The sequence below is a fragment of the Mobula hypostoma genome, chromosome 2 (genome assembly GCF_963921235.1).
Source record: "Mobula hypostoma chromosome 2, sMobHyp1.1, whole genome shotgun sequence".
In the NCBI taxonomy this organism is placed as follows: Eukaryota; Metazoa; Chordata; class Chondrichthyes; order Myliobatiformes; family Myliobatidae; genus Mobula; species Mobula hypostoma.
This window is the reverse complement of record NC_086098.1, coordinates 154,845,623-154,873,344: the sequence shown is the minus strand read 5'-3', so window position 1 is coordinate 154,873,344 and position 27,722 is coordinate 154,845,623. Positions and strand designations below refer to the sequence as shown.

Here is a 27,722-nt window from a genome sequence, read left to right as displayed (position 1 = left end):
ATATTAACTTTACCATATCAGAGTTCACTAAAAATATGATTACGTAAGTATGCTGTGGATGACTTAACTTTAAAGTGTCTTAGCTTTGTTACATTAATTATATTGGACTTGAGAGAAGCACTTATGATCAGTTTCTAGGATTATTTAATGTTTTGCCAGTTGAGAAATAAATTCAAAGAAACATTAAGAGAAAGATGCCATTTCGTAACACCTTTCTATTTTTCTGCAGGGATGGAATATGATGCATCCCGTGGTTGCAAACTCTCTTTATCTCTCAGATGCAATACTGACTCTATAGTGAAGCTGAAGAAGAGGCGGCCTTTACAAACCTTGCATGGAATTTTGGTATCACTTTACTGTAATCACAGATATATTTTCTACCCTCCTGTTTGTACTGGTATTACTTGATTACAATGGGAATCTTTATACGGTTTTTATATAGTTTGTAAACCTTCATGTATTATGGCTGCACATTTTCGAGCTTTCACAGGCATATAATCCTTTTCTTCCAAGTGGCAGATTTTGGTGCCTATCCCAGCTCCTATCAACATCAGAGATACAGTCATTAACGAGGAGAAGGGAAAGCCAGCAGAGTTGCCCAATTGAAGCCCCAATGGGATCCATTGAAAAAAAAATTGGTACATGAAACCCTTCTTTAATTTGCCAACCATGTAAAAATATGCTGCTGACAGTATTTCAATGTGTTAAGTGAATCAAACACTATGATTGTTTTTCAATTCTGTGTGTTGGCACAGTTACTTAGTGTCACATGGCGTTCCTGCTGACAAGTTTCCCGATAAGTGAGAATGGTTAATGGTGATAATTACTTTCTGTCATATTTTAAAGCTTGATGAAGGGCTGAAATAAACTTATAGTCACCCATTTACTTTGTAGTCTGCAACAGATGCAGCTAAATTGCTTACTCATTAATCTGTGGTAGACTTTGATAATCCTTGAGGTTTTCAACATTAAGTAACTTGGGGTTTCATGCCAGCAAATGTATTACTATACAAAATTCCTTAAGTTGAAACTCAAAACACTAAAACGAAACCTTGTAAACCAGTGTTTTGAAGAAGTGAGTCTCAGACATGCCCAAGATTTTGTTAAACATGGTGCAATGTAGCATGTTGAAGGATAACTGTACTGATAATTAGAATTTCATGTATTTATTATATGTGTATTCTTAGTCATGTGTTTGCACATTTTTGGTATCTTTAGCATTTTGAAATCATGAGATGCACTATATAAGTACAGGTTCTTCATAATTCAATTGATGGCAGTTTTGCACATTAGTCAAAAATTTGGGGTTCAAGTTCATCTCAAGGACCAAGTGCACCATCTATTGCTGATGATCAGTGCTGGACCAAAGATGTACAGAATTATGGAGTTACTGATATTTGGATTGAATTTTGATCTTTGGTAACTCAGGTAGATGTTCTTAATCTCTTTGCTCTTTCAAAGGATCAGATGTTCACCTTTTGTCCAGTCAAAGTTAATTAACACTGACAATAACTGACGATGTGTTAATTTACCTTGCTCCAATTTGCAAGACTGTGCAGCATTAAAAGGACCTGAATTTTGTTTACATAACTCCAGTATAACTAATTGTGCAGGAAACCCAGAGGTATTTACAAGTTCTACATATGTCTTTTAGGCTGCTTACTAAGATGGGCCACTGATATTCCTTATTAGAATTGCTGCAGATCATTCCAGGCAGATTTTTTTTTTTCAAATCACATACTGCAAATCTAAGCATAATTTATTCATTTTAATACTGACCCTTTTTAAATCTACAGAACTATGAACGGTTAATAAATGCTGTTTTAACTGAGGCAGTTGGGATAAGTTTGAATTTGATTAATTGCATAAACACAGATCCTATATTTAAAAATTAAATATATCAAATTTACTGCTCTTTCAGAGAAACTAAAATATGCCAATTATAACTCCAGTCTTTCCATTTTAATCTTAATTACTATTTGAATAGTTAGGTAAGGTTTTTTTTTGGAGTGCAAGCATTAGTTTGCAGCAATGTAGCAACAACATGTAGTTTATTTTGAATGGCTGACTTAAATTATATGACCTGATCAGAGTTTAAGTAGGTGTCTGAAAATGGGGAACCTGCATTCCTTGGGAAACTCTTAGTACCAGGTCGCCTGTTAGATCTATAGTTTTGAAATTGCAAACACTTAAAACTACTAAATGCTAGATATGATTTTCAAGGACCTACAGACTAAATGGCATTGTTGCCCTTGCTGTTCCCCATTTTCAGAAAACTCCCCACCTGAGTATGATTAAAATACTTCATGGCACCAATGTTCCTGGAAGTGCATGTGCTCACTGTTTTGTTGTGCATAATATCGCTGCCATCTTGTGTATAACTTGTACATGTTATTAATGAAATTGCATTTCATTATACCGGAAGGAAGAATCTTGGTGCTTGGATCTGTGTTTCTAATATTGTTTGCAAAGCCAGCTACTGTTCTGTTGACCAAATTGCCTTAAGATTGACTTCAAATTTTCTAGGGAACTGGGACTCTTTGTTTTTGGTTAAATGCCAATAATCTGCCACGAGGAGCTTTCGTTAGTTATTCCAGACATAATCATATAATGCTTTTATCTTTGTACCCTGCATTTGTTTTTATATCAAATAGTGAGCAATAAACTGTACAGGAATGAAATAACTAACTGTGCTCATTTTAATATATTTAACCTGATTTTCCCACAAGGAGTTCGTTAACCAAAAGATTATGGTAGTGCATAACTGGAGCGGTTGTGGGTTCAGTAGAAAGGACTGAAATAAAGTGAGAATGATATACAGTGCATTTTGCTTAATTGCTCCATTGGTTAATCAGGACAGCCATTTATTTTGGACATCTCTTCAAGAACAAAAACTAATTGAGAAAATAGCTGAGATTCCCTTTGTTTATTTTGGACACTATGCTGCTTAATTGGGACAGGGAACTGTTGCTGAACAGTTTCTAACTAGTGTCAATCGCCTGAACTTGTATGGCCATTAGATACTACACTATGCTTAAAGTGAACAATTTCTAAATAGCATCAGTTACGTTTGCTTGTATTTAAAAAGCAGTGATTGTTGTCACTGATATTTGGTGAGAAATAAGCAGTAAGACAATTCAGATCTGTTTGGCTCTCTGAAGTTTCAAGCATTCAGGCTTGGAAATGTCAGAAAGAGCTACTTCAAGTTAGGAACAACATAGAATTTGAAGGTATCGACAATCATTTTGAAAGTTACAATGAAAATGAAGATTTGGAGGATATAATCGTTGAAAATTTTGTATGAAGGCAATTTATTATCTGTGCTAAGTGTCTGCACTTATTTTGTTTATTTATAGTCAATCAAGCGAACACAGCATCTGTTGGTTGTCTGTTGTATCCAACAGTAACGGTGAAACCTGTGCAGAAGGTTTTTAAGGTAGAAAAGCTGTTGCACTGGGATAGTTTTGCTCTCTTGATATCAGACGTCCAGGTCTACTAGTACAAGTAGTCGTCACAAATCGGAATCTGTCTTGGTTACAGTAGATAACCATAACTACTTCTGTACTTTATCATGCCCTTAGTTTTCCACAAATGTTGAAGAACCGCCTTTTTGGCCATTGTATCTCACTGTTGATCTCAAGCACCCAGTCCGCCAGAGCTGACTTCACTGGGGTATGAGGCCCACTGGGTATCTTCGCCTGGTTTGCCCCACCTGTTGAAGGGTGTGGCTGCTGTCACATGCAAACGGTTACTTGGAGCCATAGGTGAGAGCTGAGTGTCCGGTGAGCTGCCCCAGAATGGACAGGACAAGCCCCTTCACCAGAGATGTTACCCCTGCCCGGGACACCCCGGAGACAGTAGTGGACACCAGATAAATTCCTGTGTAGGAGGAATACAACAGGAACTAATACACTGCTTTTTACCACTGTAGAAGCATTGGTAGTGTCCTAATTTATTCTGTATTTCATTTAAATACATAATTTGTTACTCAGTTAAACAGTAGTTGGTCTTTCTTATAATTTTTTAACTATTTCTGTAAAACTTGGGGTCATTGGAGCATTGGTTTGGTCCTGTGTTTCAATTAATCAGAATCCATTCTATCAATAAACTTGATGTACTATACATGTATGTGAACGTGCAGCTGTGGTTTATAAGTTTGGTGGGAATATAATGTGATACTAACAGAAAAATTATGGTAGAACTGATCTTTAAATATTCTTGCAAACATGTTTAGGAAGAAAGGACAGTTAAAGAGAGTATTAGTGCTAAAGAAAGAGGATGTTGCAGAAAGGTCGAGATAAAATCTGTTTTGGTTAAGGCTATAAAACGGTAGACGGAACTGGGACTGGGTGTATTCTGTAGATAACCAACTAGTGGGAAAGATGGAGGGAATTTACAGAGACATGCAAATACCACAGCATCATTACAAAGTGGGACTTTAATTATCCAGTGTAAAATTAGAGCAATAATAGTAAGGATAGAAAAGGTGAAGTGTTTCTGAGCCCCTCCAGGATAATTTTCCAGAACAGTATGTTTCTAGGAGACAACATTGCTGGGTCTAGTGAATGAGGTAGATTAAACGCACCAAACTCTGGTGGGAGAACATTAGCATACAGTGATCGTAAAGTTGCAATATTTAATGTTACAATAGTAAAGAGACAACCATCCAAACTTTAAAAGTGACTATTTAGAGAAAAAGGTTGATATTAATGGGATGATAGTCAATTTGACCCGAGTAAAGCAAAACAAAAAATAGCAGACAGAACTGTAAACAGAACACAGAAAAGGAAGAATCTCAGCCCGAAACATCGACTGTGCATTCCTCAGTTGTTGCCTGCCCTGCTTAGTGCCTCCAACATTTTGAGTGCGTTGTTCTGGATTTCCAGCATCTTCAGAATCTTTTGTGTTAAGGAAGAAATGAATCGGGTGCAGTTGAGCACATTCCATTCAGGGACAAGGGGAACACAAATACCTAGACCTCCCTGATAATTGAAAGAGGAAAATAAAAGGAGTTTAAAAGGTTATGTATGATACATACACTCATGCCCTGCATAATGCTATCTCTGGTGAAGTGGCTAGTGCAGAAACAAGGCAGCCCAGGATTTTCCTGCAACACTGAAGGCCATAATTGAAAAGGACGATTATCCTCCCGAGCTTGCCTTCAATGTGGATGAAACGGGCCTATTTTGGAAAAGAATGCCTTCTCGTACTTTCAGCCCCTGAGAAGAGAAACAGGCATCTGGGTTCAAGGCTGCAAAGGACCAATTAACTCTCTTGCTAGGAAGCAAGCTAAAGGTGACTTTAAGTTAAAACCTATGATTGAGTATCACTCTGAAACCATCACAAGCAATGAAAGACATTTTAAAGTCAAATCTACCAGTTATTTGGAAATTGAACAAGAAAGACTGGGTGACGGTTGAAACAAAGGTGGTTTGTTTCACATTTTTGTTCAGCAGTGAAACGGTATTGGGAGGAGCATGACCTAGAACCTAGAACATCATTGGTGATTGATAAAGTCCTGGCCACCCTGAGAATCTTGACATGCTTCAGACTTGCATTCCTGTAGAAGTGGTTTACCTTCCATCCAACACCACTTCATTACTCCAACCAGTGGGAACAATGAGTAATATTGAATTTTAAATCCTCCTACCTTAGTCGCACATTCAGACAACTTGTGGAGGAAACAAATGGTCAAGACAATTTTGGAACCAGGCAATTTTGGAAAAACTACGTCATGGAAGCAGTAGACAATATAGTATCAGAGCAGCCTGGAATGAAGTAACTTCAAACTGCGTGAGCAGAGTGTGAAGAAGTTATGGTCAGAAGCATGCAACAACATCCTATGGTTTCAGGTGGAACCAGTCATCCAGAACATTGTTGAACTAGCCAATGAAGCGGGAATAGAGGATGTTAACGATGGCGATGTTGAACTGTCACTGCATTCTCATGGTGAGAACCTTAATAATGAAGAGCTCCGAGAATTGGTGGAGCAGCGCATCCTAGGTGAATCTGAGGACACGGATGGAGAAGAGGAAACACCAGCAAAAACCACAAAATTCCTCAGCACTAGCATCACCAAGATCACACAAATCATGGACCAGTTCATCTATGATGACTCTGACTGGGAGCGAAGCACTAAGGCAAAGAGAGGTGTTCTTTACATGATTTCCTGCTGCCGACAACTGCTTCATGAGAGGAAACTTAAGCAAAGGCAGGCAAATCTTGACGTCTATTTGAAGAAGAAGGAGCCAAAGTCAGAGGAGGACCCACAGCCTGGTCCCTCCTCTAAGATGTAACACTACCCACTTCCCTCTGCTGCTGCTGTTCCACTGATGCACAGGTTTGGCCTATTTGTGTGTTTGTTACTCCACCAATTACTGTGTATACATAAAATAATACATTACATATCTTAAGTTTGATTTTTTTAAAAAACCAGGCACACATATCCATTTACGTAATGTTATAATGATCCTGCAAAGAGCTGATTTACATGGTGCTCCATCTCTGAGGAACACATTCTCAGCATTAAGTGGGGTCTGAGTTTACTGGATTGACATACTAGCAGGAAGTAGCCTGATTACAATAAAATTAGTAGTGAACGTGAGAGAAGAGGTGTGTTTGTGGAAAAGATTAACTCAGTATAAATGGGATTCCAAAAGTGTTCCTACTAAGGATGAAAAGAAACTCTTACATGAATGCTGAGGACATTATTAAGGTAATGAAGCATTTCGAGTGCTGGTTCATTCCGAGGTGCCATATTATAGGAAAGATAATGATTCATTGGATCACGGGAACAATCACAAGGTTAAATTAGAGAGCCTGGGACAGTTTAAAGTAAATTTAATATCAAAGTACATATATGTCACCATATAGAACCTGAGATTTGTTTTCTTATGGGCATACACAGTAAATACAAGAACCATAATGGAATCAACGAGACTGGACCTAACAGGGCAGACATTGTGCAAAGAACAACAAACTGTGCAAATATGAAAGAGAAGTTGGCACTGGTGAAGCTCAGCAACTACTTACTGGCAGCAAACAGCACCAAGGAAACAACAAGATACTTCATTTACCAGAAAAAGTGCTATTAATAATCACCACAAGCAATAGCCTATAACTTCCCTTTGGAGCTGGAGACAATTCAATGAAGCAGAACTGAGGCGAGGCAGTAGGTCTGCTGCCGAGAATGAGGAGAGACCTGAGGTTTAATCAATTGACATGCCAGGCTGAATTGGAAAGGTCAGGTATAGGCCAAATTGAGGCCGTGGCAGGCCCCAGAACCTACTGGAGTGACTGGACCCATTGTTTGGACGAAGTACTGAGCTAGATTGGGAAGATTGGGTACAGGCTGATTCAAGGCGGTGGGGTCCAAGCCCCCAGCACCTATCAGAGTGACAGAGCCCGATGTTTGGACAATGATTTAAATGCCCGGCCAGATTGAAAAGGTCAAGACCTCAGGGCCAGAGGTGAGGGACGGGCAGGTTCAGATTACTGCTCTGTAACATTTACTTGGCTCTGCGCTGAACTGAGTCTCCAGATGCTCTCACATTGGCCTTGGAATGAAAACACAGGGTCATCAGGGACTGTGGGAGTTTGTGAAGATTCCTCAGTGTTTTGAAGGACAAAGCAGGCATAGAAAGCTTATCTGGGAGCAAAGCTGTGTTGTCATCTGTGTCATTTAGTTTCAATTTTTCTTTGAATAGAGATTGAAGGGAGATTTGATTGAAGTAGTTAAAATAATGAGAGGCAAGGACAGTGACAGCTGTTCTATCTGGAAGTCACAGTTGTGAAATAAAGAAGAAAATTAAGAGTAGCATGAGGAAAATCTTCGGTGTGGTGTGGCTGGAACAGCAAATGTACTGCCTAAATTATGGCCTTCAACACTACCGATTTGATCAACACAAGGAGAAAAATTCCCAGACCTATGGGGAATGATTCTGTGGGAGGACTTTTAGGTTGCTCTAAAAGAGAGCTTGCACAGACTGGATAGTTAGAATGTCGTGCAATTAACCATTATATGTCTTTCCTCTTTTTGTGTAGCAGGACACAATGATAGACACAAACTTCCGTAATGCCTAGCATGTTAAGGTGACTTCTGTTTTCATACATGATAAATGTACTGTTGTGAAGAATGTATTGTGTCCAATTACAAGTTATTTACTCGTACATGAAGATTGGCTGGAAGTAGCCATTAAGAAGTTGTTGATACTAACTATGCGAGATGTCTGGCTTAAAATGTGACATGGTTTTATATAATATTTTAAAGTATGGCCCTTTGTCTGCACACTCTGCCATGTAGTTACTCGGTGATTTATTAAAGGAAGTTGTGTTGATATTTCCTCAATGGCCTTTGTGAGGTTAGCCAAAATGAAGCTGAGGAAATAGCTTTCCTCTAGTCCTCAGAAGCAGTCAGTTGGCTGTGCAGTGGATGTACAAACAATCATCTAGTGACAAGAGAATCTTAAACTGTCAAAAGGTTTCAGTGCTAGTGCTGTGCCATAAGAGTATAAGGAAGAGGAATATTTTGTCTGGTTTTATGGGTGTAATAATTTTATTTTTCTGTATACAGTGGATTCCAGTTAATTGGGACACGTTAGGTTCAGAACAGTTTGGCCCAATTAAGCAGCTATACCATTTAGTCCAAGTTGCATGGAAATAGTTGAAAGGGTATATTAAAAAAAATCAAACTACCATGTAACTGAGTAACAAATTTTGTATTGAAATGAAACACCAAACAAATTAGAACACTACCAATGCTTCCTTCCTAGCATGTCGCACCAGACAGTCAGCCATTCTTGTCTGGCGTGTGGTGTCAGGATTGGTCTTCTTTCGGATTAACTGGGTCACAATGTGAACGTTCCTGACTCAACCCTTGTTTTTTATGAGGCCGAGTGGCTAGCTCGATGCTCAACCCGGCACGGATGGAAAACGTGCTCGGGGGGTGGCCTGACTTGGATTCAAACTCAAGAGCCTTCGCTCCGAAGTCCGGCACTGATGCCACTGTGCCACCAGCTGGCACTACCAATGCTACTACAGTACTATAAAACTATATTAGTTCCTACCAGTTATCGACGGAGGAATTCATTTATTGATCGTTTATTGATCGTAAGTGAACAAAATCAGCGCAGATACCTAGTGTAGATAACAAACTGCTTTTAAACAATGCTATTGACATTTGCATCTTTCAAACCTTCATTTCTATTGTAACATGCGAGATGATTGTTGGTGCCTTCAAATTCTTAATTCCTAACTTGGTGAAGAAGTGACATTCTTTCAGTGCCACTCCCGACCGTTTGTGGCATCTCCAAGCCTGAATGCTTGAAACTGCAGGAAGAAAAACAGTTCTGAATTGTCATGCTGCTTATCTTTTTTGCCAACTATCAGTGACAAAAGTTGTTACTTTATGAACATAAGCACACGCAACTGATGCTATTTAAAACCAATTCACTCTAATTATTGTGTAATGTCAAATGACCACACAAATGCACATGTCTGGCACTAGTTCGAAACTATTGAGCAACTGTCTTCTGCCCCAATTAAGTGCCTTAGTGTACCAAATAACTAAGGGAATCTTCCCTGCTATTTTCTCAATTAGTTTTTTTTGTTCTTTAAGAGTTGTCCCAAATAAGTGGCTGCCCTGATTAGCTATGGCCCAATTAACTAGAATCCACTGTATATCCAAACAGTTCTCAATGTTTTGCCTGTGATTATTTCATTCAGCAGTGGAAGTCTAATCTTATGCTTAAACGAGCTAAAATTGTACAGAGAAGCTACAATGCATTAACTGGTTATATGCCCATTGGGAAGGAGAAGTACAGATTGGAGAGCATATTGGTCCAAGCGTCTGTTATGCACCTGACAAAGCTAAAGAGGGACTAAAAGAATCCTAGGCACAGGTTGCCAGTAAGTGCAGTTATCCAGGGAGCTCGGAAAAGGAAGAACTAACATTTTAAATTGAAGAAATGGAGAATTAGAAACGTAGAAAACCTACAGCACAATACAGGCCCTTCAGCCCACAAAGCTGTGCCAAGCATGTCCTTACCTGAGAATTTACCTGGGGTTACCCATAGGCCCCTATTTTTCTGAACTCTATATACCTGTTCAGGAGTCTCTTAAAAGACCCTATTATATCCACCTCCACCACGGTCGCCGGCAGCCCATTCCACGCACTCACCATTCTCAGCGTAAAAAAAACTTCCCTGGCATCTCCTCTGTACCTACTTCCAAGCATCTTAAAACTGTGCCCTCTCGTGCTAGCCATTTCAGCCCTGGGAAAAACCCTCTGACTATCCACATGATCAATGCGTCTCATAATCTTGTACACCTCTATCAGGTCACCTGTCATCCTCCGTCGCTCCAAGGAGAAAAGGTCGAGTTCACTCAGCCTATTCTCGTAAGGCATGCTCCCCAATCCAGGCAACATCCTTGTAAATCTCCTCTGCACCCTTTCTATGGTTTCCACATCCTTCCTTTAGTGAGGCGACCAGAACTGAGCACAGTACTCCAAGTGGGGTCTGACCAGGGTTCTGTATAGCTGCAACATTACCTCTTGGCTGGAGTGTCCTATGGACTCGGACCCCAAGATCCTTCTGATCCTCCACACTGCTAAGAGTCTTACCATTAATACTATATTCTGATATCATATTTGACCTACCAAAATGAACCACCTCATACTTGTCTGGGTTGAATTCCATCTGTCACTTCTCAGCCCAGTTTTGCATCCTATCAATGTCCCGCTGTAACCTCTGATAGCCCTCTACACTATCCAACTTTTGTGTCATCAGCAAATTTACTAACCCATCCCTCCACTTCTTCATCCAGGTCATTTATAAAAATCATGAAGAGTAGGGGTTCCAAGACAGATCCCTGAGGCACACCACTGGTCTCCGACCTCCATGCAGAATATGACCCGTCTACAACCACTCTTTGCTTTCTGTGAGCAAGTCAGTTCTGGATGCACAAAGTAATGTCCCCTTGGATCCCATGCCTCCTTACTTTCTCAATAAGCCTTGCATGGGGTACCTTGTCAAATGCCTTGCTGAAATCCATATACACTACATCTACTGCTCTACTTTCATCAATGTGTTTAGTCACTTCCTCAAAAAATTCAATCAGGCTCGTAAGGCACAATCTGCCTTTGACAAAACTATTCCTAATCTTGCTGACTATTCCTAATCATATTATGCCTCTTCAAATGTTCATAAATCCTGCCTCTCAGGATCTTCTCCATCAACTTACCAACCACTGAAGCAAGACTCACTAGTCTTACTTGAATTATCAAGAAAAACAAGAAAAGAGATGTTAACTGGTTGTAAAGCCTGTTTATTTTGAGTCAACTGTAAAATGTTATCTTCAGCCTCTAAGCAAATATAAACAAAAAAAGGTAATCATTTACACACAGACAGAAATTTACAGCAGGCATACTTGGAGCTATGCCGACAGCTTGTCTGAAACCGATTTGTGTACAAAGTCATGCTTGCCTAAATATCAATTTGGGTTTGTGTTCTTAAAATGGAATTCATCAAAATCTCAATAAAATGCATTCTATTTTACATGGTATAATATATTTCTATTTTTAACAAGTGTTGCTTCTTGCACTAGTTCTTGTGATGTGGTGTCTGTCTCCAGTTGGGCTTCAATCAGTACTGTAATATTAAGCAGGGTTCCATGATTTTGTCATAAAGGAATGGTAGTATATGTTCCACATAATTTGTGAGGTGTGAATGTCTGTTCAACTAGCTAGTAAAGATCATGGGGTTAGAAGGCTCTGCTGTAGATGATTCTGTTGCTGTCATGTACTCTGTAAAGGTGGCGGGGGGGGGGTTGTGAAGCGCTCTGAGACACTAATGGTGGAGGGAACAGGTTTTAAGATGGGATGCCAATCAAGTGGCAGCTTCATCCTGGATTCAGACAACTAGGGCCATCATAAATGCATAAAATCTTCTACCCCATTCTTGATATGCCCTGTAGGTGATGGAAAGTCTTGGGGAATCTGGATTAGTCACTCAATACGGAGCTCTTAAGTTTATAATATAGGCAAATATTTATGTCTCAATGGTGGTACTGAGGATGTGGGATTCAATAATGATAATTTTCTGGCAAGCTGGTTATAATTTGAGAAGCACTGCAGGAGATTCTTGAAGATCACAGTTGGAATGTTTAGCAGAAATTTACAGAATATTCTATTTAATTTGTCTTTTATTTTAAAGTAACCAATATAAATGGATTTATTGTGGTGCGTACAGCTCTGCAACAGGGCCACGATATTTGTAGTCTTGTTTTGAAGTGGGAATCATAAATATTTAGGAATAGTGATTTAGGTTAGATTGGTGCTTGAGGGGAACTGGGATTTAGAAACACAATAGGCAGTGCATGATTTGCTATTAAATATCAACATGCGTCAATGGGACTGAAAGGTCATGGTTGCAGTGTAGCTTTGGTTGCCCTTCCTGCCAACAGCCTGCATTTTGGTCTGAGTTACAGTTTGTTCTTTAATTAACTAATGCCAAATTTACATTAATACCAAGGCTTCAATGGCAATTGTCAGTTTAGACCATGAAAGATGCTTGTATACTATATGTTCAGCATAATACGTGAAGTGTGAATGTCTTTTCTACCAGCTGGTGAAGATCGTAGGTTTAGAAGCCACATTTTGTCGATGTTTTCTGTTGCTGTTATGTACTCTGTAAAGTTGGTGGGGGGGGGCAGTGGGGGGAAGCTCTCTGAGATACTATTACTAGCATTCCTTCATGACCAAAAACTGGCACTTTTGCAGTAGAAATCTGTTTTACATGGCAAAATATTTCTATCAGTAACTGCAAGCAGCTTCTTGTAATTTATAGTATATAAACAACAAAACTTTGGTTGTTACAAAAGAAGTTAAGTGCCTTAAAATGCTAAGATCTGTAATGGGTCATTGACATCTTGTACCTTTCATTTTAGTGCAACTTTACTCACTCTGAGAAGTGGAAATTTAGATTACAAAAGAAAGCAAGCAATTAATTTTGATTTGCTGTGAGAGTGTGCGTTGGTTTGTTGAAAATTCCGTTGAGGGATGTGTTAGTAAGCTGGACGCTCTGGGTGGATCAGATGAACTGGGACTTCTTGTGAGTTAAAGCTTCACATTAGGGTATGTCTGGGAGAGTTATTTCAAGTTCTGTGAAACAAACCGAAGTATGCTCTCATTTCAGTGCCAATGAACTAATAATCTATCAACAATCAAAAGGCTAATTTTCAGCGCATTTATTTATTATTTAGTGCTGATTTTTTATGGAATTAATAATTTTATGTAACTTCATCCTTGAACAGTAGATTAAGCTTGCACAAAAATGCATTCTAAAAATGTATTTCTCTCTATTGTAAGACACCAACTCTTGTGCATTTAGAAGGTACGTGAGGAATTTTTGTTACTCTGTTTTAAAGGGAAATTTGATTGCTATTAGTTGTTGCATCGAACTTTCCAACGGCTTACTCACTAATAAAAGCCTCTGGTAAATGTCCTGATTATCAGGAGAAATCCAGTCCATGACATTGCATACTTTTGTTACCAGGGGAATTGCCATTGCCTCTCTGAAGTGCCTTTTAGTGAACGATGGCGTAGCTGAAGCCAATTTTTGCTCTAAATCCTTCAAGTGAAATTTGTACTGTAACCTTCTAACTATGTTCATCAGCCAAAGTTCTGTGGGAAGTTTTATTTTTACCTAATATATCTACAGAGCTGCTCACATCAGTCACTTCCTACTCAGAATTAGTACATGCCAGTGCAGTAACTTTCCTGGTGGTAACCAAATTGCATTCTATCCAAACAAAAACATTACATAATTCTGTCAAGTCAGTAGAAATTGAATTTTTGAAGTTCAGAGAAGAATTGTGAACTTGCTTCCCTGTCCTTCAGGTCTTTTTCTCCTTTTCGCTCTTGGAGTGCTTTGACTATGTCACCAAAGTGGCTGTTAGTCCTGAGATACAAGGTTGTGTGACTGTTTCACCATCCACCACAATAGTATCAGGGCTAGCCAATTTGATCATCTTCCTTTACTCTGAGGCTGCATTATATCTGGGAAAATTAACTAACCAGGCACAGGGATGGTTTTGTCTTTTGTTTAGCTTCCAGCTTCTTCCCCTTTCCTTTCCTGTCTTGATAAAGGGTCTTGGCCTGAAATACCAACTCTTTATTCCTCTCTATAGAGAGGAATTCTGAGCTCCTCCAGCATTTTCTGTGTGTTACTGTATTTCCAGCACCTGCAGAATCTCTTGTGTTTAGACCTTGGCCCAGTTTTCACTCTGAGAGGTTTGTTTTCTGTTTGCTGTCTGTAGAGGCTGTCATGCTTAAAACAATGAACACTACGTAGTTCCCAATCTAATTCAGCAGAGGAACTGAAAGGGTGCATTGGCATGACATCAGAGAAATGGGATGTGATGACATTAGAGAAATAACAGCTTTCCACCAGCCTTTGAGCAGTTGATTTGGAGTCAACAAAAATAACTCATTTGGAGTATGTTGGTACACTTCCTGAAATGCTGTATAAATAGTATAAAAGGGCATGTGCGAAATCTCACTGGTGGTTGCAGGGGTGGGGGTGAAGGCATTCCTTGCTGCAGTTGGAAGAGTGGAAAATTAAAAAAAAAGAAAATTCCGACAGCGCTTCGGCCACAATGACACTGAAGTTATGAAATAGTCAAAAACTCAAGAACAGGAGGCTTGAATAATAACAGAAAAGGCATTTTCCAAGTTACTGGAGCTTTTCATTACTATTATCTGATATTGTGCCAGCAGTGTCTGATCATGGTGATAAATACAAATGTCTCTTAAGACCATAAGATATTGGAGCAGAATTAGGCCATTTGGCCCATTGAGTCTGCTCCGCCATTTGATTGTGGCTGATCTATTTCCCATTCTCCTGCCTTCTGCCTGTAACTTTTCATGCCCAGATTTATCAAGAATCTGTCAGCCTCTGCTTTAAATACACTCAATGACCTGGCCTCCACAGCCACCTGTGGCAGCGAATTCCACGGATTCAGTACTCTCTGACGAAAGAAATTCATCCTAATTTCCATTCTAAATAGATGCCCCTCTGTTCTGAGGTTTGCCCACTGGTGTTAGACCTCACCAAAATGGGAAACATCCTCTCCACATCAACTCTTTCTAGGCCTTTCAACAGTCAACACATTTCAATAGATTCGCCCCCCCCCCCCACCCACCCCTCATTCTTCTAAATTCCAGTGAATACAGGTACAGGCCTGGAGCCATCAAACACTCCTTGTACGATGAGCATTTCCATCACGGAATCATTTTCTTGAGCCTCCTTTGAACTCTCTTCAATGTAAGCACGTCCTGAGATAAGGGGGCCAAAACTGCTCACAATACTCCAAGTGAGGCCTAACTGGTGCTGTATAAAGCCTCTGCATTATATCCTTGTTTTTTATATTCTAGTAGAAATTGAAATATATGCTAATATTGCATTTGCCTTCCACAACCTGCAAGTTAATCTTTAGGGTGTCTGCGTGAGGACTCCCAAGTCCCTTTGCCCCTCAGATTTTTGAATTTTCTCGCCGTTTAGAAAACAGTCTAGGCTTTTATTCTTTCTACCAAAGTGCATGACCATGCACTTCCTGACACTGTATTCCATCTACCACTCCTTTGCCATTCCCCTGATTGGTCTATGTTCATCTGCAGCCTCTCTGCTTCTTCAACAATATTTGCCTCTCCACCTATCTTCGTATCTTGGCTACAAAGCCATCAAATCCGTCACCCAAATCATTGACATACGATGTATAAAGAAGTGCTCCCTACACTGACCCCTGCAGAACACTGCTAGTCACAGGTAACCAATCAGAAAAGGTTCCCTTTATCCCCATTCTTTGCTTCCTGACAAACAGCTAATGCTCCATCAATGCTAGTATTTTCCCTGGAGTACCATGGGCTCTTGTCGTGCTAGCCTCGTGTAGCACCTTGTCAAATGCCTTTTGAAAATCCAAGTACACAACATCCACCGATTCTCCGTTGTCTATCCTGCTTGCTATTTCCTTACAGAATATCAACAGATTTGTCAGGCAAGATTTTCCCTTAAGGAAACCATGCTAACTTTGGCCTATTTAATCATGTGCCTCCAAGTACCCTGAAACCTCATCCTTAACAGTCAATTCCAACATCTTCCCAACCACTGAGGTCAGGCTCACTGGCCTACAAATACCTTTCTTCTGCCTCCCTCACTTCTTGAAGAGTAGAGTGACATTTACAATTTTCCAGTCCTCCAGAACCATTGCCAGAATCTAGTGATTTTTGAAAGATCATTACTAACGCCTCCACAATCTCTTCAGCTACCTCTTTCAGAACTCTGAGGTGTAGTTCATCTGGTCCAGGTGACTTATCTACCTTCAGATGTTTCAGCTTCCCAATAGCACCTCTGCACCCTGATGCTTTTTCTTTTTAATGAACAGACCCAGTCTACCCCCTCTGCCTCCCTGCTTATACTTTTGATGCAATGTCTATCTTTGGATGTTCAGCTCCCAACTATAACCTTCTTTCAGCCACGATTCAGTGATGCCTACAATGTCACACCTCCTAATCTCTAACTGCACTACAAGATCATCTGTCTTACTTCATATAGTGCATGCTTTCAATAACCCCTTCGGTCCCCTATTCATCATCCTTTACGATTTTGTCCCCTGTTGCACTGCAACTCATTCCACTGAGTGCAATTTTGCCCTATCATCTGCCTGTCCTTCCTGACAATCTCACTACATACTGCCTCCACTTGTATACCAACTGCCCCATTATCAGCCCTATCACTCAGTTTCCCATACCCTTATCAAATCAGTCTAAACCCTCCCCAACAGTTCTAGCAAGCCTGCTAGCAAGGATGTCAGTCCCCCTCGGATTCACGTGTAACCCTTCCCTTTTGTACATGTCATGCTTTCTCCAGAAGAAATCCCACAGGTCCAGAAATCTAAAACCCTGCCCCATGCAGATCCTCAGCCATGCATCAATTTACTAAATTGTTTTCTTATCCTCATTGGCATGGCACAGGCAGCAATCCAGAGGTTACTACTCTTCTCAGTTTTCTATCTAGCTCCAGAAATTCACTCTTCAGGTTCTCCTCCTTTTTCCTACTTATATTGTTAGTGCCAATATGTTCCAAGACTTCTGGCTGCTCAGCCTCTCACCTTGAGGATGGTGTGGACCTGATCCATGGGATCTCTGACCCTGGCACCTGGGAGGCAACATACCATCCTGTTGTCTCTCTCATGTCCATAGAATATCGTGTCTTCTCCTCTAATTAAGGGATCACCTATCATTACTGTTGTCCTGTTCTCCCCACTACCCTTCTGAGCTACTCAGTGCCAGAGACCTGATCACTGCGGGTTCCGCCTGGTAGGTTATCTCCCCTCCTCCCCACCCCCCACAACAGTATCCAAAGTGGTGTGCTTATTATGGAAGGGAACAACCACAGGGGTACTCTGCTTTGGCTGCACATTTCCTTTCCCTCTCCTGACGGCCACCCAGGTACCTCCCTGTAGCTCTTCTCTTTCATCTCCACAATTTTCCTTCTCAGCTGAAGGTCATCAAGCTGCGACTCCAGTCCCTCACTTTCTCTGAGGTGTTGCAGCGCGGTGCACCTGCTGCAGATGTGGTTATCCAAGAGGCTGGATGTATTGCTGAATTCCCACATATAATGCAGAACACAACACAGCCCCTGGCGCTATCCTCATTGCACTATGTACTAAGAGGAAGAATGAAGAAGAAGAAACTTACCAGGTACTTTACCTCACCCAAGCCTAATGAGCCAAGGCCTGCCCACTCCAACAGAACTTATCTCTGCCTTATTTTTATTTGCCCATGCTAAGAATCTTGATTTTTTTTTTAGGTTGTCAGAAATTGGCAAAAACCTCCTTTGTAGAATCTTACGGGCCAGTGAGTAACCTCCTCTTTTGTTCTCAATTTGACTGGGCTGCCAGGGAAAAAAAAAAGATAAGGAGGAATTTCTTTAGCCAGAGGGTAGTAAATCTGTGGAATTCATTGCCACAGACAGCCAAGGAGGACAAGTCATAGGGTATACTTAAAGCAGAGATTGAAAGGTTCTTGATTAGTAAGGATGTCAAAGGTAACGGGGAGAGGCAGACTCAATGGGCTGAATGGCTTAGTTCTGTTCTTATGCCTTATGATTTTATGTAAATAAATTTAAAACTGAGAAATTCCACTGCTTTCAAAACTTTGCATCCATTTGAAATTTTGGAAATTTTACACAACTTAAATTGCAGTCCTGAGTACTGGAATGTGGGGTTAGTGGGGTGCTATAGTGATCAAATGGCATTGTATCATATTGAGAAAAGAGACAGAAATATGGCTAACTGGATCAGTGGTACTGTTCTACAGCTGGTTTAATGTATTTATTTGTAAAATAAACTTCATAACACAAGAAAATAGGAGCAGGCCACTTGACCCCTCTGACCTGTCCCAGCATTCAGCATAATCCTGGCTGCTCTATCCCAGCCATCAGCTCCTCCTTTCTGCTCATTCCTTAGACTGCTAAGACCACCAATCTTTCAAAAAATTATCTAATTCTATCTTAAGTACTTTGTATGATTTATCCTCCACAACCCTAGTCTGCATGCCCACTGAGTCCACACCGACCGTTAAGCACTCACTTTAGGCTAGTTGTGTACGTGAATAACTTCATTCACCTCAACACTGAACTGATTACAGAACACAACCTATGGACCCACTTTCAAGGACTCTGCATCTTACAGTCACGGATTTATTTATTTATTTATTTATTGTTTTTTGCACAGTTTCTCTTCTTTTGCACATTAGTTGCTTGTCAGTCTTGGTATATCATTTTTCATTGATTCTATTTTTCTTTGTTCTGTAAATGCCTGCAAGAAATTGGATCTCAGGGTAGTATATGGTGACATGTATGTACTTTGATAATAAATTTACCTTGAAGTTCGAACCCACATATTTTTCGACTTGGGAGAAAAGCAGAGCATCCCGGGGAATCACATGTACAGTAGGGAGGCGGTATAGACAGGATCTGAGGTGGGGATTGAACCAAACACGCTGAAGCTCTGAGGCAGCAGTTCTACCAGCTGTGCCATGGTGACATGTATCTAACCTGTTAGAGGCAAGTTTGGAGCAGCACATAGAATAATTGACACTTACTGAGTGAATTCAGTAAAGGAAATCTGAGGGAAGTCCTCTTTCGAACAAAGTAAAATGGTAGGCAAAGAGATTTCTTTTCCAAAAAACTTAGCATTTTATTGTGAATTTTCACCCTCAGGCACTTCATCCAATCTTTTTCTGAGATGTTATAGCTGATGCGGTGAAGTATGTCATACATTTGTGCATTGCAGGATCCACGCACAATGATTATGACTAGTTAAGATGTTCAACTGATTTTACTGAACATCATGTAGTCCTTTTACATTCTACTTTGCTTGTCACCAACAAAATTTATTCCTTATGGTTGGATTTTGTCTGTAACATTGATTATAAAACTACTGGACTGTCTATTACTGTGACTGCTTCTTGCTGCAGCCTCTCTGGCCAAGAATTTCCTTTTGTTCACCTCCCAACTGCTAACCACATAGTCATAGAGAGCTACAGCATGGAAATAGGCTCACTGACCATCAATCACCCATTGAACAAACCCTACATTAATACCATTTTTATTCTCCCAACATTCTCTTCAGCTCTAACACACAGACACACACACTCCCGCTCCCTCTCCCCCACTCACTCACACACACGCACACACTCTTTCTCCCCCCCCCCACTCTCTCTCTCCCACTCTCCCACTCTAGCACTCAACTGCACATTACAGGCAATTTATAGTGGCCAATTAATTACAAAACTGCACATTTTTGGGATGTGAGATTGAACTAGAGGAAATCCACATGGCCTCAGGGGAAACATGCAAACTCTATGCAAACACAAGTTGCTGGGTTACTAGTTGCTCCACTGTGTCACCCATCTTTCTGTCCATCCCATAAGGAACATTATTAGATGCTGGTTAATTTTTAAATGTATTTTATATATGTTGTTGTAGAGCCAATAAAACTGACAGTGTTAAATGAAATTTAAATTAATTTTCAGAGTAGGAGAAAAAGGCAAAATTTGATTGGTACATAGAAAGTTAAAAATAACCCTAGGTGTACAATATAGTGGCATAAAATTAAGGAGTAGTGTAACTAGTACCAAGATGTTACCATAAACCACAGCAACATGTTGTGCACTGCTTACAAAACCTCTAAATACATCTCTTCTAAATTACTCTCACTGTAATCTCCAGCCTGTAATTTCCCTTTAAGCAACATACTTTTGAACTGCCTTAATGAACTAGTGACTTCACCATTTCCTGGAGGACTCAGCGGATTTAACTTTCGAGCATGCAGGTATGGCACCTTTAACTTAATGGAGGTACATCGCCATGGCTGGAAGAGAGGGAGGACTTCAAGCCAGACTGAAACACCAAGCAATGAAAGTTCTTCTACCCAACATCATATTAGCCAATGTACATTTGCTAGAGATCAAGATTGAGGACCTAAGGGCAAGATTGCTGTATCAGAAGGAAGTGAAGAATTGCTCCATCCTATGTTTCAGACACATGGCTCACTCTGGACATGCCAAATATGTTGATACACAGGATGGGCCACACTGCTGATTTGTAGAAGGCAAAATGTTGGGGCGGGGGGCTCTGGGGTTGGGTCTGTGCTTCATGGTAAACTCATTGTGGTACTGGGACATGACAGTTCAATCACACTCTCATTCCCCCAACCTAGAACATCTAGCAATAAAGTGCCAGCCTTTCTGCTTGCCACCAGAGTTCTCCTCCATGATCTTGACTGCAGTTTACATACACCAAAAGCTGACGTTAATCAGGCTCTGAAGGTGTGGAATGTTGCCATCACCAAACAAGACATAGCCCACCCCAACGGATTTCAAATCATTGTCAGGAACTTCAGTCAGGCTTGGTTGGACACATCTCTGCCCAACTATCACCGGTATATAACCTGCAGTACTAGGGGTCTCACACACGTGACCACTGCTATACTATGATAATAAATGTCTACTGTTCCATGCCTGGATCGCATTTCAGGAAACCTGATCACTTGACTGTCCTTCCCCTACCTGCACACAGGCAGAAGCTAAAGAACAAGGCTCCAGAGATAAGGACTACGAGGAGGTGGTCGCGAGTGGCAGAGTGGCTATGGGGTTGCTTCAAGTTGGTGGACTTCATCAGAGGATCTGAATGAATACACCACTGTAGTCATGGACTTTATAAAAAACAGCCGTAGATGAGTGTGTCCCCACAAAATCATTTAGTCTTCCTCATCCGGAAGTCCTGGATGAACCATGACATTGGCAATTTACTGAGGGACAGATCAGTGGCATTCAGGTCTGGCAACAAAATAAGACATAAGAGGTCCAGAAATCGTCTCTGGAAAGCCATCTCACATACAAAGTGGCAAATCTGGATCAAATTTGAATCACTGGAGAATACCCAACAGCTGTGGCAGGGCTTACAAAGTGAAGCCAAGCAACATACATGACAGCAAGACTTTGCTCCCAGATGAGTTCAATGCCTTTTATGCAAGTGAACCCGTACAGCATCTGGCTCAGATGGGGTACCTGACTGAGTACTTACAGACCTATGCTGATCATCTGACTGGAATGTTCACTGATAGCTTTATTTGCAAGCTTTAATAGTCTTGGGTCCCCACCAGCTTCAAGCAGGTTTCAGTGCCTTGGAAACCTGCCTCAATGACTTCCATCAAGTAGCATTTACATTCACTGTGATAAAGTGCTTTGAGGGGTTGGTGATGAAACATAGCAACTCCTGCCTGAGAGTGACTTGAATCCACTCCATTTTGCCTACCGACACAAGTCCACAGCAGAAGCTACTTCTTTATCTTTTCACTCAATCCTGGATCATATAAATAGCAAAGGTGCATATATCAGGATGTTCTTTATCGAATAGAGATTAGCATTCAATACTATCATCCCATTAAAACTAATGAATAGCCTTCAAGACCTTGGCCTCAATACTTCCTTGTGCACTTGTATCCTTTATTTCCTCACTTGCAGATCCCACTCAGTTCGGATTGTCAATGAAGTCTCCACAATCTTGATCAACACAGCTGCATCACAAGGCAGTGTGCTTAGCCACTTGCTATATTTGCTTTACTCTTATGACTGTGATGTACACACAGCTCCAATGTCATATATACGTTTATTGACGACACCATGGGCATTGGCTGAATCAAAGGTGGTGATGAATCAGCATACAGGAGGGGGTTTGAAAATCTGCCTGAGTGGTTCCACAACAACAACCTCTCAATGTCAGCAAGACCAAGACTGCAGTAGAAGGAAATTGGAGATTCATGAGCCAGTCCTCGTCACATAATCCGTGAAGGAGAGATTCAGCAACTGTACGTTCCCTGGTGTTATTATTTCAGAGGATCTGTCCTGGGCCCATCACGTAAGTGCAATTACTAAGAAAACATAGCAGAGCTTCTACATCCTTAGAAATTTGCAAAGATTCAGGGAAAACTTCCTAGATATGTTGAGAAGAGTATATTGCCTGGTTGCATCACAGCCTGGGTGGAAACACCAATGTCCTTGAACGTAAAATCCTACAAAAGGTAGTGGATTCGGCCCAATGCATCCTGGGTAAAGCTCACACCACTATTGAGCACATCTGCAAGGAGCGCTGTTGCAGGAAAGCAGGAACCCCACACCCTGGTCATGCTGTCTTCTCGCTGCTGCCAACAAGAAGCAGATACAGAAGGACCCACACCACCAGGTTTAGGAACAATTATTAACCCTCAATCATCAGGCTCTTGAACCAGTGGGGATAACTTCACTCAACTTCATTTGTCGCACCACTGAACTATTTCCACAACCTATTGACTCACTTTCAGGAACTCTTCATCTCATAATCTCAATATTTATTGTTTATTTATTTTTCCCCTCTTTTGTATTTGCGGTTTGTTGTCTTGTGCATAGGTTGTTTGTCCATCCTGTTGGTTACGATCTTTCATTTATTCTATTGTGTTTCTTGGATTTATTGAGTATGCCTGTAAGAAAATGAATCTCAGAGTTGTATATGCTGACATATATGTATTTTAAATTTAAATTTATTTTGAACTTTGAGATATATAAAGTCAGTAAAATTTTCTGGGTTTTGTAATATATGATTCAGTTTATAAAATCTGGATCCAATTTGCATTTTTAATGTGCATAAATTTTTGAGGAAGTATTCTGAGGTCCTTTCCTTGCACTTCTTTTGAAATTTATTATTTAGCATATGTTGTTGATGAACAATTCCCTATTAGCGGTGGCCACCTCACCTTTCTGGCTTAAATTTCATTGAGCATGTGTTCATTTAGTCGATTCGCCCATCCATGCCTGTTTGATTTATCACTGTCAGAGTCATTTACAATGGAAACATGCCCCACCAGCTCACTGGGTTTCTACTGACCACCAGGCACCCACTTAAGCTAATCTTGCATTGTTCCCATTTTATTCTGCACACATTTCCAACAACTCAGTCTGCACCTTAACTAACCTACCTACTGGCATGTTGTTGGGATTGGGTCATAAAGCACCACAGTACAGAGCAGACCCTTTGGCCCTCCTTGTCTATGCCAAACTATTATTCTGCCTAGTCCCATCGACCAGCACCTAGATCATAACCCCCCCCACACCCCTCCCTTCCATGTACTTACCCAAATCTATCTTAATTGTTGAAATTGAACTTGCATCGCCACTTCTGTTGGCAGCTTATTCCACACTCGCACTACCGTCTCGGTGAAGAAGTTCCCTCTCAGATTCCCCTTAAACATTTCACTTTTCACTCTTAACTTATGACCTCTAGTTCCAGTCTCACCTGACCTCAGTGGAAAAAAAAACCTGCTTTCATTTACCTTGTTTATACCTCTCATAATTTTGTTGAGCTCTATCAAATCCCTCTCATTCTATTTATTTATTTTGTTTTTTACTTCTAGATACAGCACGGAATAGGCTGTTCTGCCCTTTTCAACGGTGCTGCCAGCAGCCCTTGATTTAACCCTAGCCTAATCACAGAACGATTTACACTGAGCAATTAACCTACTATCCAGCACATCTTTGGACTGTGGAAGGCAACCGGAGCACACAGAGGAAGCCCACACATTCCATGGGAAGGACATAAATCTCCTTACAGAGGATGTTGGGATTGAACTCCAAACTCTGTCACCCTGAGCTGAAATAGCGTCACGCTAGCCACTATGCCACTGCGACACCTCCTAGTCTCCAGAGAATAAATTCCTAACCTCTCCAGCCTTTCCCTATAAACTCAGGTCCTCAAATCCCAGCAACATCTTTGTAAACTTTCTCTGTACTCTTTCAATCTTATTGCTGTGGGGGCAAACCGGGTATCTGGAAGAAACCTAGGCATTCACAAGTAGAACATGCAAACTCCACACAGACAGCATTGAGGTCAGGGTTTAACCCAGATGTCTGAGATGTGAGTCAGCAGTTTAAACCCGAACCACCCCACTACGTCTTCCTCCCTCTTTATGAATCTTCCAATTTTATGTCATCTGCAAATTTTTAATATACTGTATATGCCACATCCTTCCCCATCCCTTACCAAGCATCCATGTACTGAATCTTTGGACTGTTACTATATACCGTCCTCCTGCCCCAAACACTACGTTTCACTATAATTTCCAGCATCTGCAGATTTCCTCGTGTTTGTGTTTCACTATAATTGTCTTCTATCTTTTTTCCATTATTTGTATGCAGGATGCATTACCCTTTTTGGATATCTCTTGGCCTCATTTTCCCTAGCAAGCCTGATGAGTGTACTGCTTTATTGAAGTCTCAATGAAAATCCACTTATACAACATTGCAGTCTCATCCTCCCAGGTTATTTAATCAAAAATTGCATCCCATTTTTTCGTTATTCTCTTCCCCCCCCCATGCAGATTCTACCACTTACCTGGACATTGGTGGCAATTTACAGTGGCCAATTCATGTACAAAACTGCACATACACTTAGTGGCTACTTTATTAGGTATATTATGTTGATGTTATATTATGTTATTATTACGTTATGTTATTATGTTGGGCACATGGCCAAGTGGTTAAGGCATTCGTCTAGTGATCTGAAGGTTGCTAGTTCAAGCCTCAGCTGTGGCAGCACTACACATTGCTCCAGTGCCTGTGTGAGGAGTGGCACCCCACACAGATTTCCAATCTGCGCCTTGTAAGGCATGAAAATGCCTGACACAGGCCTCTCATGGTCTTAGTCGACATTCCCTATGTTAATACAAATATCTAATTAGCCAATCATGTGGCAGCAACTCAATTCATAAAAGCATGAAGACCTGGTCAAGAGGTTCAGTTGTTGTTCAGAATGGGGAAGAAATGTGCCCTTTGAATGATGATGTTGGTGTCAGACGGGATGTTTTGAGTATTTCATAAACTGGTAATCTCATGGGATTTTCACACAGAACAGTCTCGAGAGTTTACAGAGAATGGTGTGATAAACAAAAAATACATTCAATGAGTGGAAATTTTGTGGGCGAAAATGCCTTGCTAATGAGAGAGGTTAAAGGAGGATGACCAGACTGGTTCAAACTAACAGGAAGGTGACAGTAACTCAAATAACCATGAGTTACAACAGGGGTGTGTAGGATAGGATCTCTGAATGCACAACACCTAGAACCTTGAAGTGGATGGGCTACAGCAGCAGATGGTCACAAACATACACTTAGTGGTCACTTTATTAGGAACAGGCCTATTTAGTGATTTCTGCTGTTCAACAACTTGTTAACTTTCTTCAACTGCTGTTCAACATCTTCAGAAGAAGCTGTCAGACTAGTACAACCGGTAGAGCAGCTGCATCATAGTGACTTTGTTTCAATCCAGACCTGTCAATGTGGAGGTTGCACGTTCTCCCTTGACCATCTGGGTTTCCTCTCAGGGTTCTAGTTTCCTCCTGCATCCCATAAATTGTCATTATTGTGTAGGTGAGTAGAGGAGTTGATATTGAATTAGCATAACCTATGATTTACAGTGAGAGCACAGGACATTTGAAGTTTAGGATGAATGGAGGTTTGAAAAGAGAGATTGGAGATGGAAGATTTCCAGTTGGTGCAAAATGACAAGGGAAGATTTGTAATGGGCCTCAGCTTTTAACCAAAAATGTAAATGGCCTGGATAAAGGAATAACATTGTAGATTTTAATTTGTTGTTCACTGTAAAGAGGCCAGTAATTTACAACTGTGGCAGACTGAATCCAGTCTGAGGAATGTGAGGTCATGTACTTCAGATTTAAAAGAACATCCAGAATTGTTGAGAAGTTCAGTTGTGGAAGATTGAAGAAATTTGAGTTTCTCTGTAAATAAATCACTAAAATTTAGTGCAAAGGATAATCACAAAGACTTAGAGAATTTTGAGAGGCAAAATGTTTTTATGCACCATGCCTTATAAAGATCTGCTGGATTTCAGGAAGGTAAAGCTCTGATTTGTCAGCTCTTAGTATTTGAGAGGCACAGGTGAGTCTCCTGCTTGCTGGAGTCAAACCAACCACTACCTGAGTGATTAACATTGCAGATCCATGAAAGGTCAGCTTATGAACAATGAAAGGGCTTGTGGAAGGCGAGGAATCCAGATGAATAGAGAGGCGAGGCAAGCCTTGGAAACCAGTGTAAGAATGATCAAATTCAGATAATCAGCCAATCAGCTTAGTTGATCAGCCAATGTAGATAATATAGTACATCACTGGCGGTGAACAGGAGGTGACGTTGTACACAGCAGGAGAAATGTAGATGACAATATTATCGGGGTGTGGACAGTAGGAGAGTGCATAGGATTAATTCAAGAACAGAGAGAACAAAAGGAATGGCTGAGCTGGCAGAAAGTCAGGCAGTAATAGAATGAGGTGATGTTAATGCTTGAAGGTTAAGATCACCTCAGTAGGTTTTAAAGCATGAACAAAGTCTATACCTAGGATGTCTGGAATTCAACATCTTTCAATTAGGACAGATCGTCAGCAGAGGGTATGAGCGTAAAATCTTCATTGGCTATTCCTACTGTCTGGCTACTTTTAGAATATGGTACACTACAGCACCATAGAGGCCCTATGGTCCACATTGTAGTGCTGATCTTATACTCTAAGATTGATCTAACCCTTCCTTCTCACATAGCCTGCCATATTTCTGTCATCCTTGTGCCTATCTTCTAAGAGTTTCTTAAAAGGCCCTAATGTATCTGCCTCTACCACCAGTGTTGGCAATTCTGCTTGTGTAATAGCATCCCCCTCAGAATCACCTTAAAATTATGCCCACTCGTATTAGCCATGCATTTTCTATCTTGCATTGTGACTTATTGGTCTTCCAGTGCAGGAAAACTCTTAAAAGCAAAATTAGCTGGTGCTTTCTAGACCACAGTTCTTGGAATCTTAGTCAATTTTGTAATGGCAACTTGTCTGGTCTCAGATCAAGAGGCTGGAATAAAATTTCAGTTTGACACAGTTCTATGCAGAGACGGAAGGACTTCCATTTCTGGAACTAAATGGCTCTTGTGATAGATGTGAGCGCCAGAGAGGTGGTCACTCATAAGTTGCCGGAGGCAGGTACCTGGATGAATGACAGGAAATGAAAAAGATCTGGGCAGCCAATGCAGAGTACCCCTGTGCTGTTCCTCTCAATATTAAGCATACTTCTTTAGG

At 40.7% G+C, this 27,722-nt stretch overlaps 1 protein-coding gene across 3 annotated transcripts in view; it reads left to right on the top strand.

Moving 5' to 3' along the window:
• Positions 1-11,493, top strand: part of zgc:63587 (uncharacterized protein LOC393431 homolog) — a 218,400-nt gene extending 206,907 nt beyond the window's left edge. For all 3 annotated transcript variants that reach the window (XM_063040895.1, XM_063040896.1, XM_063040897.1), the window contains one exon: positions 230-11,493. The gene's annotated coding sequence lies outside the window, so the exon portion shown is untranslated. The remainder of the gene's footprint in view (positions 1-229) is intronic.
• Positions 11,494-27,722: the final 16,229 nt, after the last annotated feature.